Source organism: Hypanus sabinus, chromosome 8 (assembly GCF_030144855.1).
Source record: "Hypanus sabinus isolate sHypSab1 chromosome 8, sHypSab1.hap1, whole genome shotgun sequence".
Classification (NCBI taxonomy): domain Eukaryota; kingdom Metazoa; phylum Chordata; class Chondrichthyes; order Myliobatiformes; family Dasyatidae; genus Hypanus; species Hypanus sabinus.
In genome coordinates, this window is record NC_082713.1 from 74,861,908 (window position 1) to 74,884,876 (window position 22,969).

Below are 22,969 nucleotides of genomic sequence, written 5' to 3' on the forward strand. Positions count from 1 at the left end.
GGAATTGGTGAGCCCATCCTACCCGGCCAACCCTCAACCAGTAGTTGGTGAGCCCAACCTACCCCTCACCCACTCAACCAGGAGTTGTTGAGCCCACCCTACCCCTCCACCCTTCAACCAGGAGTTGCTGAACCGACCCTACCACTGCACCCATCAACCAGGAGCTGGTAAACCAACACTTCCCCTCCACCCCTCAACCAGGAGTTGGTGAGCCAACCCTACCCGTCCACCCCTCAACCAGGATTTGGTGAGCCCACCATATCCCTCCACTCCTCAACCAGGAGTTGGTGAGCCCACCCTAACCCTCCACCCCTCAAACAGGAATTGGTGAGCCATCCCTACCCCTCCACCCCTCAATCAGGAGTTGGTGAGCCCATCTCACCACTCCACCCATCAACCAGGAGTTGGTGAGCCCACCCTAACACTCCACCCCTCAACCAGGAGGTGGTGAGACCAAACTACCCCCTCCACCCCTCAACCAGGAATTGGTGAGTCCACCCTAACCCTCAACCCCTCAACCAGGAGTTGGTGAGCCAACCCTACCCCCCCACCCCTCAACCAGGAGTTGGTGAGCCCACCACACCCCTCCACCCTTCAACCAGGAGTTGGTGAGCCCACCATATCCCTCCACTCCTCAACCAGGTGTTGGTGAGCCCACCCTAACCCTCCACCCCTCAAACAGGAATTGGTGAGCCAACCCTACCCCTCCACCCCTCAATCAGGAGTTGGTGAGCCCATCTCACCACTCCACCCATCAACCAGGAGTTGGTGAGTGCAACGTACCACTCCACCACTCAAACAGGAGTTGGTGAGCCCACTCTACACCTCCACCCCTAACCAGGAGTTGGTGAGCCCAACCTAACCCTCCACCCCTCAACCAGCGGTTGGAGAGCCCATCTCACTGCACCACCCCTCAACCAGGAGTTGGTGTGCCCACCCTACCCCTCCACCACACAAACAGGAGTTGGTGAGCCCACCCTACCCCTCCACTCCTCAAACAGGAGATGGTGAGCCAACCCTAACCCCTCCACCCCTCAAACAGGAGTTGGTGAGCCAACCCTACCCCTCCACCCCTCAAACAGGAGTTGGTGATCCCGCACCACCCCCTGCACCAGGAGTTGGTGAACCCACCATAACCCTCCACCCATCAACCAGGAGTTGGTGAGCCCATCTCAACCTCCACTCCTCAACCAGGAGTTGGTGAACACATCTCACCCCACCACCACTCAACCAGGAGTGGGTGAACCCAGCATACCCCTTCAACACTCAACCAGGAGTTGGTGAGCCCACCCTACACGTCCACCCCTCAACCAGGAGTTGGTGAACCGACCCTACCACTCCACCCTTCAACCAGGATTTGGTTAGCCCACCCAACCTCTCCAACCATCATCCAGGAGTTGCTGAGCCCACCCTACCCCTCCACACCTCAACCAGGAGTTGGTAAACCCACACTACACCTGCACCCCTCAACCAGGAGTTGGTGAGCCCAACCTACCCCTCCAACCCTCAACCAGGAGTTGGTGAGCCCACACATACCCTCCACCACTCAAACAGGAGCTGTGAGCCCAAACTACCCCTCCACCCTCAACCAGGTGTTGGTTAGCACACCCTACCTCTCCAACACTCAACAAGGAATTTCTGAGTCCACCCTACCCCTCCACCCCTCAAGCAGGAGTTGGTGAGCCCAGCCTACCCATCCACCGCTCAACAAGGAGTTCATGAGCCCATCTCACCCCTCCACACTTAACCAGGAGTTGGTGAACTCACCCTACCTCTCCACACTCAACCAGTATTTGGTGAACACACCCCACCCCTGCACCCCTCAACACGGAGCTGCTGAACGATCCCTTCCCCTCCACCCCTCAACCAGGAGTTGGTGAGCCCACACTACCCCTCCATCTCTCATCCAGGAGTTGGTGAGCCCACACTACCCCTCCATCTCTCATCCAGGAGTTGGGGAGCGCACCACATCCCTCCACCTCTCAACCAGGAGTTAGTGAGCCCACCCTACCACAACAACCTCAACCAGGAGTTGGTGAAATGACACTACCCATCCATCCCTCAACCAGGAGTTGGTGAACCCACCCCACCCCTCCACCCCTCAGCCCGGAGCTGGTGAACCCACTCTACCCCTCCACCCCTCAAACAGGAGTTGGTGAGCCCACCCTACACTCCACCCCTCAACCAGGAGCTGGTGAGCCCACACTACCCCTCCACCCCTGAACCAGGTGTTGGTGAACTCACCCTACACCTCCACACTCAACCAGGGTTTGGTGAACCCACCCCACCCCTCCACCCCTCAACCCGGAGCTGGTGAATGATCCCTTCCCCTCCACCCCCAACCAGGAGATGGTGAACCCACTCTACCCCTCCACCCCTCAACCAGGAGTTGGTGAGCCCACCCTACCCCTCCATCTCTCATCCAGGAGTTGTAGAGCCCACCCTACCCCTCCACCCCTCAACCTGAATTTGGTCAGCACAAGCAACCCCTCCACCCCTCAACCAGGAGCTGTGAGCCCCAACTACACCTCCACCCTCAACCAGGTGTTGGTTAGCACACCCTACCTCTCCAACACTCAACAAGGAATTTCTGAGTCCACCCTACCCCTCCACCCCTCAAGCAGGAGTTGGTGAGCCCAGCCTACCCATCCACCGCTCAACAAGGAGTTCATGAGCCCATCTCACCCTTCCACCCCTTAACCAGGAGTTGGTGAACTCACCCTACCTCTCCACACTCAACCAGTATTTGGTGAACACACCCCACCTCTGCACCCCTCAACACGGAGCTGCTGAACGATCCCTTCCCGTCCACCCCTCAACCAGGAGTTGGTGAGCCCCACTACCCCTCCATCTCTCATCCAGGAGTTGGGGAGCGCACCCCATCCCTCCACCTCTCAACCAGGAGTTAGTGAGCCCACCCTACCACAACACCCTCAACCAGGAGTTGGTGAAATGACACTACCCATCCATCCATCGACCAGGAATTGGTGAACCCACCCTACACTTCCATCCCTCAACTAGGATTAGGTGAACACACCCCACCCCTCCACCACTCAACCAGGAGTTGGTGAGACAACCCTACCCCAACACCCTCAACCAGGAGTTGGTGAAATAACACTACCCATCCATCCATCAACCAGGAGATGGTGATCACACCCAAACCATCCACCCCACAACCAGGAGTGGGTGAACACATCTCACCCCTCCACCCGTCAATCAGGAGTTGGTCAGCCCTCGCAACCCCTCCACCCCACAACCAGGAGCTGTGAGCCCCAACTACCCCTCCACCCTCAACCAGGTATTTGTTAGCCCACCCTACCTCTCGAACCCTCAACCAGGAGTTGCTGAGCCACCCTACCACTCCACCCCTCAACCAGGAGTTGGTGAGCCAACCCTACCCCTCCACCCCTCAAACAGGAGTAAGTGAGCCCAACGTACCCCTCCACACTTGAACCAGCGGTTGGAGAGCCCATCTCACACCAACCACCCTTAAACCAGGAGTTGGTGTGCCCACCCTACCCCTCCACGCCTCAACCAGGAGTTGGTGATCCCGCACCACCCCCTGCACCAGGAGCTGGTGAACCCACCATAACCCTCCACCCATCAACCAGGAGTTGGTGAGCCCATCTCAACCTCCACTCCTCAACCAGGAGTTGGTGAACACATCTCACCCCACCACCACTCAACCAGGAGTTGGTGAGCCCACCCTACCCCTCCACCCTTCAACCAGGATTTGGTTAGCCCACCCAACCTCTCCAACCATCATCCAGGAGTTGCTGAGCCCACCCTACCCCTCCACACCTCAACCAGGAGTTGGTAAACCCACCCTACACCTGCACCCCTCAACCAGGAGTTGGTGAGCCCAACCTACCCCTCCACCACTCAACCAGGATTTGGTGAGCACACCCTACCCCTCCAACCCTCAACCAGGAGTTGGTGAGCCCACACATACCCTCCACCACTCAAACAGGAGCTGTGAGCCCAAACTACCCCTCCACCCTCAACCAGGTGTTGGTTAGCACACCCTACCTCTCCAACACTCAACAAGGAATTTCTGAGTCCACCCTACCCCTCCACCCCTCAAGCAGGAGTTGGTGAGCCCAGCCTACCCATCCACCGCTCAACAAGGAGTTCATGAGCCCATCTCACCCTTCCACCCCTTAACCAGGAGTTGGTGAACTCACCCTACCCCTCCACACTCAACCAGGAGTTGGTGAACTCACCCTACCTCTCCACACTCAACCAGTATTTGGTGAACACACCCCACCCCTGCACCCCTCAACACGGAGCTGCTGAACGATCCCTTCCCCTCCACCCCTCAACCAGGAGTTGGTGAGCCCACACTACCCCTCCATCTCTCATCCAGGAGTTGGTGAGCCCACACTACCCCTCCATCTCTCATCCAGGAGTTGGGGAGCGCACCCCATCCCTCCACCTCTCAACCAGGAGTTAGTGAGCCCACCCTACCACAACAACCTCAACCAGGAGTTGGTGAAATGACACTACCCATCCATCCCTCAACCAGGAGTTGGTGAACCCACCCCACCCCTCCACCCCTCAGCCCGGAGCTGGTGAACCCACTCTACCCCTCCACCCCTCAAACAGGAGTTGGTGAGCCCACCCTACACTCCACCCCTCAACCAGGAGCTGGTGAGCCCACACTACCCCTCCACCCCTGAACCAGGTGTTGGTGAACTCACCCTACACCTCCACACTCAACCAGGGTTTGGTGAACCCACCCCACCCCTCCACCCCTCAACCCGGAGCTGGTGAATGATCCCTTCCCCTCCACCCCCAACCAGGAGATGGTGAACCCACTCTACCCCTCCACCCCTCAACCAGGAGTTGGTGAGCCCACCCTACCCCTCCATCTCTCATCCAGGAGTTGTAGAGCCCACCCTACCCCTCCACCCCTCAACCTGAATTTGGTCAGCACAAGCAACCCCTCCACCCCTCAACCAGGAGCTGTGAGCCCCAACTACCCCTCCACCCTCAACCAGGTGTTGGTTAGCACACCCTACCTCTCCAACACTCAACAAGGAATTTCTGAGTCCACCCTACCCCTCCACCCCTCAAGCAGGAGTTGGTGAGCCCAGCCTACCCATCCACCGCTCAACAAGGAGTTCATGAGCCCATCTCACCCTTCCACCCCTTAACCAGGAGTTGGTGAACTCACCCTACCTCTCCACACTCAACCAGTATTTGGTGAACACACCCCACCCCTGCACCCCTCAACACGGAGCTGCTGAACGATCCCTTCCCGTCCACCCCTCAACCAGGAGTTGGTGAGCCCACACTACCCCTCCATCTCTCATCCAGGAGTTGGGGAGCGCACCCCATCCCTCCACCTCTCAACCAGGAGTTAGTGAGCCCACCCTACCACAACACCCTCAACCAGGAGTTGGTGAAATGACACTACCCATCCATCCATCGACCAGGAATTGGTGAACCCACCCTACACTTCCATCCCTCAACTAGGATTAGGTGAACACACCCCACCCCTCCACCACTCAACCAGGAGTTGGTGAGACAACCCTACCCCAACACCCTCAACCAGGAGTTGGTGAAATAACACTACCCATCCATCCATCAACCAGGAGATGGTGATCACACCCAAACCATCCACCCCACAACCAGGAGTGGGTGAACACATCTCACCCCTCCACCCGTCAATCAGGAGTTGGTCAGCCCTCGCAACCCCTCCACCCCACAACCAGGAGCTGTGAGCCCCAACTACCCCTCCACCCTCAACCAGGTATTTGTTAGCCCACCCTACCTCTCGAACCCTCAACCAGGAGTTGCTGAGCCACCCTACCACTCCACCCCTCAACCAGGAGTTGGTGAGCCAACCCTACCCCTCCACCCCTCAAACAGGAGTAAGTGAGCCCAACGTACCCCTCCACACTTGAACCAGCGGTTGGAGAGCCCATCTCACACCAACCACCCTTAAACCAGGAGTTGGTGTGCCCACCCTACCCCTCCACGCCTCAACCAGGAGTTGGTGATCCCGCACCACCCCCTGCACCAGGAGCTGGTGAACCCACCATAACCCTCCACCCATCAACCAGGAGTTGGTGAGCCCATCTCAACCTCCACTCCTCAACCAGGAGTTGGTGAACACATCTCACCCCACCACCACTCAACCAGGAGTTGGTGAGCCCACCCTACCCCTCCACCCTTCAACCAGGATTTGGTTAGCCCACCCAACCTCTCCAACCATCATCCAGGAGTTGCTGAGCCCACCCTACCCCTCCACACCTCAACCAGGAGTTGGTAAACCCACCCTACACCTGCACCCCTCAACCAGGAGTTGGTGAGCCCAACCTACCCCTCCACCACTCAACCAGGATTTGGTGAGCACACCCTACCCCTCCAACCCTCAACCAGGAGTTGGTGAGCCCACACATACCCTCCACCACTCAAACAGGAGCTGTGAGCCCAAACTACCCCTCCACCCTCAACCAGGTGTTGGTTAGCACACCCTACCTCTCCAACACTCAACAAGGAATTTCTGAGTCCACCCTACCCCTCCACCCCTCAAGCAGGAGTTGGTGAGCCCAGCCTACCCATCCACCGCTCAACAAGGAGTTCATGAGCCCATCTCACCCTTCCACCCCTTAACCAGGAGTTGGTGAACTCACCCTACCCCTCCACACTCAACCAGGAGTTGGTGAACTCACCCTACCTCTCCACACTCAACCAGTATTTGGTGAACACACCCCACCCCTGCACCCCTCAACACGGAGCTGCTGAACGATCCCTTCCCCTCCACCCCTCAACCAGGAGTTGGTGAGCCCACACTACCCCTCCATCTCTCATCCAGGAGTTGGTGAGCCCACACTACCCCTCCATCTCTCATCCAGGAGTTGGGGAGCGCACCCCATCCCTCCACCTCTCAACCAGGAGTTAGTGAGCCCACCCTACCACAACAACCTCAACCAGGAGTTGGTGAAATGACACTACCCATCCATCCCTCAACCAGGAGTTGGTGAACCCACCCCACCCCTCCACCCCTCAGCCCGGAGCTGGTGAACCCACTCTACCCCTCCACCCCTCAAACAGGAGTTGGTGAGCCCACCCTACACTCCACCCCTCAACCAGGAGCTGGTGAGCCCACACTACCCCTCCACCCCTGAACCAGGTGTTGGTGAACTCACCCTACACCTCCACACTCAACCAGGGTTTGGTGAACCCACCCCACCCCTCCACCCCTCAACCCGGAGCTGGTGAATGATCCCTTCCCCTCCACCCCCAACCAGGAGATGGTGAACCCACTCTACCCCTCCACCCCTCAACCAGGAGTTGGTGAGCCCACCCTACCCCTCCATCTCTCATCCAGGAGTTGTAGAGCCCACCCTACCCCTCCACCCCTCAACCTGAATTTGGTCAGCACAAGCAACCCCTCCACCCCTCAACCAGGAGCTGTGAGCCCCAACTACCCCTCCACCCTCAACCAGGTGTTGGTTAGCACACCCTACCTCTCCAACACTCAACAAGGAATTTCTGAGTCCACCCTAACCCTCCACCCCTCAAGCAGGAGTTGGTGAGCCCAGCCTACCCATCCACCGCTCAACAAGGAGTTCATGAGCCCATCTCACCCTTCCACCCCTTAACCAGGAGTTGGTGAACTCACCCTACCTCTCCACACTCAACCAGTATTTGGTGAACACACCCCACCCCTGCACCCCTCAACACGGAGCTGCTGAACGATCCCTTCCCGTCCACCCCTCAACCAGGAGTTGGTGAGCCCACACTACCCCTCCATCTCTCATCCAGGAGTTGGGGAGCGCACCCCATCCCTCCACCTCTCAACCAGGAGTTAGTGAGCCCACCCTACCACAACACCCTCAACCAGGAGTTGGTGAAATGACACTACCCATCCATCCATCGACCAGGAATTGGTGAACCCACCCTACACTTCCATCCCTCAACTAGGATTAGGTGAACACACCCCACCCCTCCACCACTCAACCAGGAGTTGGTGAGACAACCCTACCCCAACACCCTCAACCAGGAGTTGGTGAAATAACACTACCCATCCATCCATCAACCAGGAGATGGTGATCACACCCAAACCATCCACCCCACAACCAGGAGTGGGTGAACACATCTCACCCCTCCACCCGTCAATCAGGAGTTGGTCAGCCCTCGCAACCCCTCCACCCCACAACCAGGAGCTGTGAGCCCCAACTACCCCTCCACCCTCAACCAGGTATTTGTTAGCCCACCCTACCTCTCGAACCCTCAACCAGGAGTTGCTGAGCCACCCTACCACTCCACCCCTCAACCAGGAGTTGGTGAGCCAACCCTACCCCTCCACCCCTCAAACAGGAGTAAGTGAGCCCAACGTACCCCTCCACACTTGAACCAGCGGTTGGAGAGCCCATCTCACACCAACCACCCTTAAACCAGGAGTTGGTGTGCCCACCCTACCCCTCCACGCCTCAACCAGGAGTTGGTGATCCCGCACCACCCCCTGCACCAGGAGCTGGTGAACCCACCATAACCCTCCACCCATCAACCAGGAGTTGGTGAGCCCATCTCAACCTCCACTCCTCAACCAGGAGTTGGTGAACACATCTCACCCCACCACCACTCAACCAGGAGTTGGTGAGCCCACCCTACCCCTCCAACCATCATCCAGGAGTTGCTGAGCCCACCCTACCCCTCCACACCTCAACCAGGAGTTGGTAAACCCACCCTACACCTGCACCCCTCAACCAGGAGTTGGTGAGCCCAACCTACCCCTCCACCACTCAACCAGGATTTGGTGAGCACACCCTACCCCTCCAACCCTCAACCAGGAGTTGGTGAGCCCACACATACCCTCCACCACTCAAACAGGAGCTGTGAGCCCAAACTACCCCTCCACCCTCAACCAGGTGTTGGTTAGCACACCCTACCTCTCCAACACTCAACAAGGAATTTCTGAGTCCACCCTACCCCTCCACCCCTCAAGCAGGAGTTGGTGAGCCCAGCCTACCCATCCACCGCTCAACAAGGAGTTCATGAGCCCATCTCACCCTTCCACCCCTTAACCAGGAGTTGGTGAACTCACCCTACCTCTCCACACTCAACCAGTATTTGGTGAACACACCCCACCCCTGCACCCCTCAACACGGAGCTGCTGAACGATCCCTTCCCCTCCACCCCTCAACCAGGAGTTGGTGAGCCCACACTACCCCTCCATCTCTCATCCAGGAGTTGGGGAGCGCACCCCATCCCTCCACCTCTCAACCAGGAGTTAGTGAGCCCACCCTACCACAACAAACGCAACCAGGAGTTGGTGAAATGACACTACCCATCCATCCATCGACCAGGAATTGGTGAACCCACCCTACACTTCCATCCCTCAACCAGGAGTTGGTGAACCCACCCTACCCCTCCACCCCTCAACGAGGAGTTGGTGAGCCCACACTACCCCTCCATCTCTCATCCAGGAGTTGGGGAGCGCACCCCATCCCTCCACCTCTCAACCAGGAGTTAGTGAGCCCACCCTACCACAACACCCTCAACCAGGAGTTGGTGAAATGACACTACCCATCCATTCATCAACCAGGAGTTGGTGAACCCACCCTACACCTCCATCCCTCAACCAGGAGTCAGTGAGCCCACCCTACCACAACACCCTCAACCAGGAGTTGGTGAAATGACACTACACATCCATCCCTCAACCAGGAGTTGGTGAACCCACCCTACCCCTCCACCCCTCAACCAGGAGTCAGTGAGCCCACCCTACCACAACACCCTCAACCAGGAGTTGGTGAACCCACCCTACACCTCCATCCCTCAACCAGGAGTCAGTGAGCCCACCCTACCACAACACCCTCAACCAGGAGTTGGTGAAATGACACTACACATCCATCCCTCAACCAGGAGTTGGTGAACTCACCCTACCTCTCCACACTCAACCAGTATTTGGTGAACACACCCCACCCCTGCACCCCTCAACACGGAGCTGCTGAACGATCCCTTCCCCTCCACCCCTCAACCAGGAGTTGGTGAGCCCACACTACCCCTCCATCTCTCATCCAGGAGTTGGGGAGCGCACCCCATCCCTCCACCTCTCAACCAGGAGTTAGTGAGCCCACCCTACCACAACACCCTCAACCAGGAGTTGTTGAAATGACACTACCCATCCATTCATCAACCAGGAGTTGGTGAACCCACCCCACCCCTCCACCCCTCAGCCCGAAGCTGGTGAACCCACTCTACCCCTCCACCCCTCAAACAGGAGTTGGTGAGCCCACCCTACCCCTCCACCCCTCAAAGAGGAGTAAGTGAGCCCACTCTACACCTCCACCCATAACCAGGAGTTGGTGAGCCCAACGTATCCCTCCACCCCTGAACCAGCGGTTGGAGAGCCCATCTCACACCAACAACCCCTCAACCAGGAGTTGGTGTGCCCACCCTACCCCTCCACGCCTCAACCAGGAGTTGGTGATCCCGCACCACCCCCTCCACCAGGAGTTGGTGAACCCACCATAACCCTCCACTCCTCAACCAGGATTTGGTGAACCCACCCTACTCCTCCACCCCTCAAACAGGAATTGGTGAGCCCATCCTACCTGGCCAACCCTCAACCAGTAGTTGGTGAACCGACCCTACCACTGCACCCATCAACCAGGAGCTGGTAAACCAACACTTCCCCTCCACCCCTCAACCAGGAGTTGGTGAGCCAACCCAACCCGTCCACCCCTCAACCAGGATTTGGTGAGCCCACACTACCCCTCCACCCCTCAGCCCGGAGCTGGTGAACCCACTCTACCCCTCCACCCCTCAAACAGGAGTTGGTGAACTCACCCTACCCCTCCACACTCAACCAGGATTTGGTGAACACACCCCACCCCTCCACCCCTCAACCCGGAGCTGGTGAACGATCCCTTCCCCTCCACCCCCAACCAGGAGCTGGTGAACCCACACTACCCCTCCACCCCTCAACCAGGAGTTGGTGAGCCCACCCTACCCGTCCACCCCTCAAACAGGAGTTGGTGAGTCCACCCTAACCCTCCACACATCAACCAGGAGTTGTAGAGCCCACCCTACCCCTCCACCCCTCAACCTGAATTTGGTCAGCACAAGCAACCCCTCCACCCCTCAACCAGGAGCTGTGAGCCCCAACTACACCTCCACCCTCAACCAGGTGTTGGTTAGCACACCCTACCTCTCCAACACTCAACAAGGAATTTCTGAGGCCACCCTACCCCTCCACCCCTCAAGCAGGAGTTGGTGAGCCCAGCCTACCCATCCACCGCTCAACAAGGAGTTCATGAGCCCATCTCACCCTTCCACCCCTTAACCAGGAGTTGGTGAACTCACCCTACCCCTCCACACTTAACCAGGAGTTGGTGAACACACCCCACCCCTGCACCCCTCAACACGGAGCTGCTGAACGATCCCTTCCCCTCCACCCCTCAACCAGGAGTTGGTGAGCCCACACTACCCCTCCATCTCTCATCCAGGAGTTGGGGAGCGCACCCCATCCCTCCACCTCTCAACCAGGAGTTAGTGAGCCCACCCTACCACAACACCCTCAACCAGGAGTTGGTGAAATGACACTACCCATCCATCCATCGACCAGGAATTGGTGAACCCACCCTACACTTCCATCCCTCAACTAGGATTAGGTGAACACACCCCACCCCTCCACCACTCAACCAGGAGTTGGTGAGACAACCCTACCCCAACACCCTCAACCAGGAGTTGGTGAAATAACACTACCCATCCATCCATCAACCAGGAGATGGTGATCACACCCAAACCATCCACCCCACAACCAGGAGTGGGTGAACACATCTCACCCCTCCACCCGTCAATCAGGAGTTGGTCAGCCCTCGCAACCCCTCCACCCCACAACCAGGAGCTGTGAGCCCCAACTACCCCTCCACCCTCAACCAGGTATTTGTTAGCCCACCCTACCTCTCGAACCCTCAACCAGGAGTTGCTGAGCCACCCTACCACTCCACCCCTCAACCAGGAGTTGGTGAGCCAACCCTACCCCTCCACCCCTCAAACAGGAGTAAGTGAGCCCAACGTACCCCTCCACACTTGAACCAGCGGTTGGAGAGCCCATCTCACACCAACCACCCTTAAACCAGGAGTTGGTGTGCCCACCCTACCCCTCCACGCCTCAACCAGGAGTTGGTGATCCCGCACCACCCCCTGCACCAGGAGCTGGTGAACCCACCATAACCCTCCACCCATCAACCAGGAGTTGGTGAGCCCATCTCAACCTCCACTCCTCAACCAGGAGTTGGTGAACACATCTCACCCCTCCACCACTCAACCAGGAGTGGGTGAACCCAGCATACTCCTTCAACACTCAACCAGGAGTTGGTGAGCCCACCCTACACGTCCACCCCTCAACCAGGAGTTGGTGAACCGACCCTACCACTCCACCCTTCAACCAGGATTTGGTTAGCCCACCCAACCTCTCCAACCATCATCCAGGAGTTGCTGAGCCCACCCTACCCCTCCACACCTCAACCAGGAGTTGGTAAACCCACCCTACACCTGCACCCCTCAACCAGGAGTTGGTGAGCACACCCTACCCCTCCAACCCTCAACCAGGAGTTGGTGAGCCCACACATACCCTCCACCACTCAAACAGGAGCTGTGAGCCCAAACTACCCCTCCACCCTCAACCAGGTGTTGGTTAGCACACCCTACCTCTCCAACACTCAACAAGGAATTTCTGAGTCCACCCTACCCCTCCACCCCTCAAGCAGGAGTTGGTGAGCCCAGCCTACCCATCCACCGCTCAACAAGGAGTTCATGAGCCCATCTCACCCTTCCACCCCTTAACCAGGAGTTGGTGAACTCACCCTACCCCTCCACACTCAACCAGGAGTTGGTGAACTCACCCTACCTCTCCACACTCAACCAGTATTTGGTGAACACACCCCACCCCTGCACCCCTCAACACGGAGCTGCTGAACGATCCCTTCCCCTCCACACCTCAACCAGGAGTTGGTAAACCCACCCTACACCTGCACCCCTCAACCAGGAGCTGGTGAACTCAAACTACCCCTCCACCCCTCAACCAGGAGTTGGTGAACTCACCCTACCCCTCCACACTCAACCAGGATTTGGTGAACACACCCCACCCCTCCACCCCTCAACACGGAGCTGGTGAACGATCCCTTCCCCTCCACCCCTCAACCCGGAGCTGGTGAACGATCCCTTCCCCTCCACCCCCAACCAGGAGTTGGTGAACCCACCCTACCACTCCACCCCTCAACCAGGAGTTGGTGAACCCACACTACCCCTCCACCCCTCAACCAGGAGTTGGTGAGCCCACCCTACCCGTCCACCCCTCAAACAGGAGTTGGTGAGTCCACCCTACCCCTCCACCCCTCAACCTGAATTTGGTCAGCCCAAGCAACCCCTCCACCCCTCAACCAGGAGCTGTGAGCCCCAACTACACCTCCACCCTCAACCAGGTGTTGGTTAGCCCACCCTACCTCTCAAACCCTCAACCAGGAGATGGTGAGCCCACCCTACCCCTCCAGCCCTCAAGCAGGAGTTGGTGAACCCATGCTACCCCTCCACCATTCAACCAGGATTTGGTTAGCCCACCGTACCTCTTCAACACACAACCAGGATTTGGTTAGCCCACCCTAGCCCTCCACGCCTCAATCAGGAGTTGGTGAGTCCACCCTACCCCTCCACACATCAACCAGGAGTTGGTGAGCCCACCCTACCCATCCACCGCTCAACAAGGAGTTCATGAGCCCACCCTACCCCTCCACCCCTTAACCTGGAGTTGGTGAACTCACCCTACCCCTCCACACTCAACCAGGATTTGGTGAACACACCCCACCCCTCCACCCCTCAACCCGGAGCTGGTGAACAATCCCTTCCCCTCCACCCCTCAACCGGGAGTTGGTGAGCCCACCATACCCTTCCACCCCTCAAACAGGAGTTGGTGAACTCACCCTACCCCTCCACCCTCAACCAGGATTAGGTGAACACACCCCACCCCTCCACCCCTCAGCCAGGAGATGGTGAGACAACCCTACCCCAACACCCTCAACCAGGAGTTGGTGAGCCCACCCTAACCCTCCACCCCTCAACCAGGAATTGGAGAGCCCACCCTACCCGTCCACCCCTCAAACAGGAGCTGGTGAGCCCACACTACCCCTCCATCTCTCATCCAGGAGTTGGGGAGCGCACCCCATCCCTCCACCTCTCAACCAGGAGTTAGTGAGCCCACCCTACCACAACACCCTCAACCACGAGTTGGTGAAATGACACTACCCATCCATCCATCAACCAGGAGTTGGTGAACCCACCCTACACTTCCATCCCTCAACCAGGAGTTGGTGAACCCACCCTACCCCTCCACCTCTCAACCAGGAGTTGGTGATCTCACCCAAACCATCCACCCCTCAACCAGGAGTTGGTAAACACATCTCACCCCTCCACCCCTCAAACAGGAGTTGGTGAGCCCAGCATACGCCTCCACCCCTCAATCAGGAGTTGGTGAGCTCACCCTACCCCTCCAAGCCTCAACCAGGAGTTGGTCAGCCCACGCAACCCCTCCACCCCACAACCAGGAGCTGTGAGCCCCAACTACCCCTCCACCCTCAACCAGGTGTTGGTTAGCACACCCTACCTCTTCAACCCTTAACCAGGAGTTGCTGAGCCACACTACCCCTCCACCTCTCAACCAGGAGTTGGTGAGCCGACCCTACCCCTCCAGCCCTCAACCAGGAGTTCGTGAGCAATTCTCACCCTTCCACCCCTCAACCAGGAGTTTGTGAACTCACCCTACCCCTCCACCCTCAACCAGTATTAGGTGAACACACCCCACCCCTCCACCCCTCAAACAGGAGCTGGTGAACTTGCCCTTCCCCTCCACCCCTCAACCAGTTGGTGAGCCCACCCAAACCATCCACCCCTCAAACAGGAGTTGATGAGCCCACCCTACCCTCCACCCCTCAACCAGGAGTTGGTGAGCCCACACTACCCCTCCACCCATCAACCTGAATTTGGTCAGCCCAAGCAACCCCTCCACCCCTCAACCAGGAGCTGTGAGCCCCAACTACCCCTCCACCATTCAACCAGGATTTGGTTAGCCCACCGTACCTCTCCAACCATCAACCAGGATTTGTTGAGCCCAACCTACCCCTCCACAACTCAACCAGGAGTTGGTGAACACATCTCACCCCTCCACCACTCAACCAGGAGTGGGTGAACCCACCATACCCCTTCAACACTCAACCAGGATTTGGTTAGCCCACCCTAGCCCTCCACCCGTCAACCAGGAGTTGCTGAGCCCACCGTACCCCACCACTCCTCAACCAGGAGTTGGTAAACACACCCTACACATGCACCCCTCAACCAGGAGTTGGTGAGCCCACCCTACCCATCCACCGCTCAACAAGGAGTTTGTGAGCCCACCCTACCCCTCCACCCCTTAACCAGGAGTTGGTGAACTCACCATACCCCTCCACACTCAACCAGGATTTGGTGAACACACCCCACCCCTCCACCCCTCAACCCGGAGCTGGTGAACAATCCCTTCCCCTCCACCCCTCAACCAGGAGTTGGTGAACCCACTCTACCCTTCCACCCCTCAAATAGGAGTTGGTGAGCCCACTCTACCCTCCACTCCTCAACCAGGAGTTGGTGAACCCACACTACCCCTCCACCTCTCAAACAGGGGTTGGTGAGCCCACCGTACCCTCCACCCCTCAACCAGGAGTTGGTGAGCCCACACTACCCCTCCACCCCTCAACCAGGAATTGGAGAGCCCACCCAACCCGTCCACCCCTCAAACAGGAGCTGGTGAGCCCACACTACCCCTCCATCTCTCATCCAGGAGTTGGGGAGCGCACCCCATCCCTCCACCTCTCAACCAGGAGTTAGTGAGCCCACCCTACCACAACACCCTCAACCAGGAGTTGGTGAAATGACACTACCCATCCATTCATCAACCAGGAGTTGGTGAACCCACCCTACCCCTCCACCTCTCAACCAGGAGTTGGTGATCTCACCCAAACCATCCACCCCTCAACCAGGAGTTGGTAAACACATCTTACCCCTCCACCCCTCAAACAGGAGTTGGTGAGCCCAGCATACGCCTCCACCCCTCAATCAGGAGTTGGTGAGCCCACCCTAACCCTCCACACATCAACCAGGAGTTGGAGAGCCCACCCTACCCCTCCACACCTCAACCTGAATTTGGTGAGCTCACCCTACCCCTCCAAGCCTCAACCAGGAGTTGGTCAGCCCACGCAACCCCTCCACCCCAGAACCAGGAGCTGTGAGCCCCAACTACCCCTCCACCCTCAACCAGGTGTTGGTTAGCACACCCTACCTCTTCAACCCTTAACCAGGAGTTGCTGAGCCACACTACCCCTCCAGCCCTCAACCAGGAGTTCGTGAGCAATTCTCACCCTTCCACCCCTCAACCAGGAGTTGGTGAACTCACCCTACCCCTCCACCCTCAACCAGGATTAGGTGAACACACCCCACCCCTCCACCCCTCAAACAGGAGCTGGTGAACTTGCCCTTCCCCTCCACCCCTCAACCAGTTGGTGAGCCCACCCAAACCATCCACCCCTCAACCAGGAGATGGTGAACCCACCCTACCCCTCCACCCCTCAACAAGGAGTTGGTGATCCCAACCAAACCATCCACCCCTCAACCAGTAGTTCGTGATCCCACCCCACCCCTCCACACCTCAACCAGCAGTTGGTGAACCCACCCCACCCCTCCACCACTCAACCAGAAGTAGGTGAACTCACCCCACCCCGCCGCCCCTCAACCAGGATTAGGTGAACACACCCCACCCCTCCACCCCTCAACCAGGAGCTGGTGAAATAACCCTTCCCCTCCACCCCTCAACCAGGAGTTGGTGAGCCCACCCTACCCCTACATCCCTCAACCAGGAGTTGGTGAAATCACCCCACCCCGCCGCCCCTCAACCAGGAGTTGGTGAAATGACACTACCCATCCATCCCTCAACCAGGAGTTGGTGAACCCACTCTACCCCTCCACCTCTCAACCAGGAGTTGGATCTCACCCAAACCATCCACCCCTCAACCAGCAGTTGGTGAACACATCTCACCCCTCCACCCCTCAACCAGAAGTAGGTGAACTCACCCCACCCTCCATCCCTCAACCAGGAGCTGGTGAAATAACCATTCCCCTACACCCCTCAACCAGGAGTTGGTGAGCCCACCCTACCCGTCCGCCCCTCAACCAGGAGTTGGTGAGACAACCCTACCTCTCCACACTCAACCAGTATTTGGTGAACACACCCCACCCCTCCACCCCTCAACACGGAGCTGGCGAACGATCCCTTCCCCTCCACCCCCAACCAGGAGTTGGTGAACCCACCCTACCACTCCACCCCTCAACCAGGAGTTGGTGAGCCCACACTACCCCTCAATCTCTCATCCAGGAGTTGGGGAGTGCACCCCATCCCTCCACCTCTCAACCAGGAGTTAGTGAGCCCACCCTACCACAACACCCTCAACCAGGAGTAGGTGAAATGACACTACCCATCCATTCATCAACCAGGAGTTGGTGAACCAACCCTACACTTCCATCCCACAACCAGGAGTTGGTGAACCCACTCTACCCCTCCACCCCTCAACGAGGAGTTGGTGAACTCAACCAAACCATCCACCCCTCAACCAGCAGTTGGTGAACACATCTCACCCCTCCACCCCTCAACCAGGAGTTGGTGAGCCCAGCCTGCGCCTCCACGCCTCAATCAGGAGTTGGTGAGTCCACCCTAACCCTCCACACATCAACCAGGAGTTGGAGAGCCCACCCTACCCCTCCACCCCTCAACCTGAATTTGGTCAGCCCAAGCAACCCCTCCACTCCTCAACCAGGAGCTGTGAGCCCCAACTACCCCTCCACCCCTCAACCAGGAGTTGGTGAGCCCACCATACCCTTCCACCTCTCAAACAGGAGTTGGTGAACTCACCCCACCCTCCATCCCTCAAACAGGAGCTGGTGAACTTGCCCTTCCCCTCCACCCCTCAACCAGGTGTTGGTTAGCCCACCCTACCTCTCCAACCCTCAACCAGGAGTTGGTGAGCCCACCCTACCCCTCCAGCCCTCAAGCAGGAGTTGGTGAGCCCACCCTATGCTCCACCCCTCAACCAGGAGTTGGTGAGCCCACACTACCCCTCCACCTCTCATCCAGGAGTTGGTGAGACAACCCTACCCCAACACCCTCAACCAGGAGTTGGTGAAATCACACTACCAATCCATCCATCAACCAGGTGATGGTGAACCCACCCTACACCTCCATCCCTCAACCAGGAGTTGGTGATCCCACCCAAATCATCCACTTCTCAACAAGGAGTTGGTGAACACATCTCAACCCTCCACCCGTCAACCAGGAGTTGGTGAGTCAACACTACCCCTCCACCCCTCAACCAGCAGTTGGAGAGCCCACCCTACCCCTCCAACCTCAACCAGGTGTTGGTGAACTCACTCTACCCCTCCACACCTCAACCAAGTGTTGGTGAGCCCACCCTACCCTTCCACCCTCAACCAGGAGTTGGTGAACCAACACTTCCCCTCCACCCTGAACCAGGAGTTGGTGAACCAACACTTCCCCTCCACCCTCAAACAGGAGTTGGTGAAACCATGCTACCCCTCCACCACTCAACCAGGATTTGGTTAGCCCACCGTACCTCTTCAACACACAACCAGGATTTGGTTAGCCCACCCTAGCCCTCCACAACTCAACCAGGAGTTGGTGAACACACCCCACCCCTCCACCCCTCAACCCAGAGCTGGTGAACGATCCCTTCCCCTCCACCCCTCAACCAGGAGTTGGGGAGCCCACCATACCCTTCCACCCCTCAACCAGGAGTTGGTGAGCCCACCCTAACCGTCCACCCCTCAACCAAGTGTTGTTGAGCCCACCCTACCCTTCCATCCTCAACCAGGAGTTGGGGAGCGCAACCAATCCCTCCACCTCTCAACCAGGAGTTAGTGAGCCCACCCTACCACAACACCCTCAACCAGGAGTTGGTGAAATGACACTACCCATCCATTCATCAACCAGGAGTTGGTGAAATGACACTACCCATCCATCCATCAACCAGGAGTTGGTGAATCCACCCTACACCTCCATCCCTCAACCAGGAGTTGGTGAACCCACCCTACCCCTCCACCTCTCAACCAGGAGTTGGTGATCTCACCCAAACCATCCACCCCTCAACCAGGAGTTGGTAAACACATCTCACCCCTCCACCCCTCAACCAGGAGTTGGTGAGCCCAGCATACGCCTCCACGCCTCAATCAGGAGTTGGTGAGTCCACCCTAACCCTCCACACATCAACTAGGAGTTGGAGAGCCCACCATACCCCTCCACCCCTCAACCTGAATTTGGTGAGCCGACCCTACCCCACCAGCCCTCAACCAGGAGTTCGTGAGCAATTCTCACCCTTCCACCCCTCAACCAGGAGTTGGTGAACTCATCCTACCCCTCCACCCTCAACCAGGATTAGGTGAATACACACCACCCTCCATCCCACAAACAGGAGCTGGTGAACTTGCCCTTCCCCTGCACCCCTCAACCAGGAGTTGTTGAGCCCACCCTACCCCTACATCCCTCAACCAGGAGTTGGTGAGCCCACCATGCCCTTCCACCCCTCAACCAGGAGATGGTGAACCCACCCTACACCTCCATTCCTCAACCAGGAGTTGGTGAACTCACCCTACCCGTCCACCCCTCAACCAGGAGTTGGTGATCCCACCCAAACCATCCACCCCTCAACCAGGAGTTGGTGATCCCACCCCACCCCTCCCCACCTCAACCAGGAGTTGGTGAGCCCACCCTACCACTCCATCCTCAACCTGGAGGTGGAGAACCAACACTTCCCCTCCATCCCTCAACCAGGAGTTGGTGAGCCAACCCTACCCATCCACCGCTCAACCAGGATTTGGTGAGCCCACACTACCCTTCCAACCTCAACCAGGTGTTGGTGAACTCACTCTACCCCTCCACACCTCAACCAAGTGTTGGTGAGCCCACCCTACCCATCCACCCTCAACCAGGAGTTGGTGAACCAATACTTCCCCTCCACCCTCAAACAGTAGTTGGTGAACAAACACTTCCCCTCCACCTCTCAACCAGGAGTTGGTGAGCCAACCCTACCCATCCACCCCTCAACCAGGATTTGGTGAGCCCACACTACCCCTCCAGCCTCAACCAGCAGTTGGAGAACCCATGCTACCCCTCCACCACTCAACCAGGATTTGGTTAGCCAACCCTACCTCTCCAACCATCAACCAGGAGTTGTTGAGCCCAACCTACCCCTCCACAACTCAACCAGGAGTTGGTGAACACATCTCACCCCTCCACCACTCAACCAGGAGTGGGTGAACCCACCATACCCCTTCAACCCTCAACCAGGAGTTGGTGAACACATCTCACCCCTCCACCACTCAACCAGGAGTGGGTGAACCCACCATACCCATTCAACACTCAACCAGGAGTTGGTGAGCCCACCCTACCCCTCCACCCCTCAACCAGGATTTGGTGAGCCCACGCACACCCTCCACCCCTCAACCAGGATTTGGTGAGCCCACACTACCCCTCCACCACTCAACCAGAAGTAGGTGAACTCACCCCACCCCCCCGCCCCTCAACCAGGAGTTGGTGAACTCACCCTACCGCTCCACCCGCAAACAGGATTAGGTGTACACACCCCACCCCTCCACCCCTCAACCAGGAGCTGGTGAAATAACCATTCCCCTCCACCTCTCATCCAGGAGTTGGTGAGACAACCCTACCCCTCCACACTTAACCAGGAGTTGGGGAAATCACCCTACCTCTCCACACTCAACCAGTATTTGGTGAACACACCCCACCCCTCCACCCCTCAACACGGAGCTGGCGAACGATCCCTTCCCCTCCACCCCCAACCAGGAGTTGGTGAACCCACTCTACCCCTCTACCCCTCAACCAGGAGTTGGTGAGCCCACCCTACCCCTCCATCTCTCATCCAGGAGTTGGGGAGTGCACCCCATCCCTCCACCTCTCAACCAGGAGTTAGTGAGCCCACCCTACCACAACACCCTCAACCAGGAGTAGGTGAAATGACACTACCCATCCATTCATCAACCAGGAGTTGGTGAACCCACCCAACACTTCCATCCCTCAACCAGGAGTTGGTGAACCCACTCTACCCCTCCACCCCTCAACGAGGAGTTGGTGACCTCAACCAAACCATCCACCCCTCAACCAGCAGTTGGTGAACACATCTCACCCCTCCACCCCTCAACCAGGAGTTGGTGAGCCCAGCCTGCGCCTCCACGCCTCAATCAGGAGTTGGTGAGTCCACCCTAACCCTCCACACATCAACCAGGAGTTGGAGAGCCCACCCTACCCCTCCACACCTCAACCTGAATTTGGTCAGCCCAAGCAACCCCTCCACCCCTCAACCAGGAGCTGTGAGCCCCAACTACCCCTCCACCCTCAACCAGGTGTTGTTTAGCCCACCCTACCTCTCCAACACTCAACCAGGAGTTGGTGAGCCCAACCTACCCCTCCAGCCCTCAAGCAGGAGTTGGTGAGCGCACCCTACCCCCCACCCCTCAACCAGGAGTTGGTGAGCCCCCCTACCCCTCCACTCCTCAACCAGTATTTGGTGAGCCAACCCTACCCCTCCACTCCTCAACCAGGAGTTGGTGAGCCCACCCTACCCCCGCAACCTTCAGCCAGGAGTTGGTGAGGCCACCCAACCCCCCCACCCCTTAACCAGGCTTTGGTGAGCAAACCCTACCACTCCACCCCTCAACCAGGAGTTGGTGAGCCCATCTCACCTCACCACCCCTCAAGCAGTAGTTCGTGAGCCCTCCCTACCCCTCCACCCCTCAACCTGTAGTTGGTGAGCTCACCCTTCCCCTCCACTCCTCAACCAGGAGTTGGTGATCCCACCCTACCCCTCCACACCTCAACCAGTAGTTGGTGAGCCCACCCTACCCCTCCACCCCTCAACCAAGAGTTGGTGAACTCGCTCTACCCCTCCACCTCTCATCCAGGAGTTGGTGAGACAACCCTACCCCAACACCCTCAACCAGGAGTTGGTGAACCCACCCTACCCCTCCAGCCCTCAACCAGGAGTTGGTGATCCCACCCAAATCATCCACCCCTCAACCAGGAGTTGGTGAACACATCTCAACCCTCCACCCGTCAACCAGGAGTTGGTGAGTCAACACTACCCCTCCACCCCTCAACCAGCAGTTGGAGAGCCCACCCTACCCCTCCAACCTCAACCAGGTGTTGGTGAACTCACTCTACCCCTCCACACCTGAACCAAGTGTTGGTGAGCCCACTCTACCCTTCCACCCTCAACCAGGTGTTGGTGAACCAACACTTCCCCTCCACCCTGAACCAGGAGTTGGTGAACCAACACTTCCCCTCCACCCTCAAACAGGAGTTGGTGAAACAACACTTCCCCTCCACCCCTCAACCAGCAGTTGGTGAGCCCACCCTACCCTTCCACCCCTCAACCAGGAGTTGGTGAGCCCACACTACCCCTCCATCTCTAATCCAGGAGTTGGGGAGTGCACCCCATCCCTACACCTCTCAACCAGGAGTCAGTGAGCCCACCCTACCACAACACCCTCAACCAGGAGTTGGTGAAATGACACTACACATCCATCCCTCAACCAGGAGTTGGTGAACCCACCCTACCCCTCCACCCCTCAACCAGGAGTTGGTGAATTCACCCTACCGCTTCATCCCTCAACCAGGAGTGGGTGAACCCAACCTACCCTTCCACCCCTCAACCAGGAGTTGGTGAATTCACCCTGCCCCTCCATCCCTCAAGCAGGAGTTGCTAAGCCCACGCTACCCCTCCACCATCATCCAGGAGATGGTGAGCCCACCCTACCCCTCCACCCCTCAATCAGGAATGGGTGAGCTTATCACACCTCTCCACACTCAACCAGGAGTTGGTGAGCGCACCCTACCCCTCCACCC

At 58.0% G+C, this 22,969-nt stretch overlaps 1 protein-coding gene across 1 annotated transcript in view; it reads left to right on the forward strand.

Moving 5' to 3' along the window:
* The window catches only part of LOC132397637 (gamma-aminobutyric acid receptor subunit alpha-3-like), a 335,495-nt gene that overhangs the window by 166,402 nt on the left and 146,124 nt on the right, over window positions 1-22,969 (forward strand). The window lies entirely within an intron of this gene.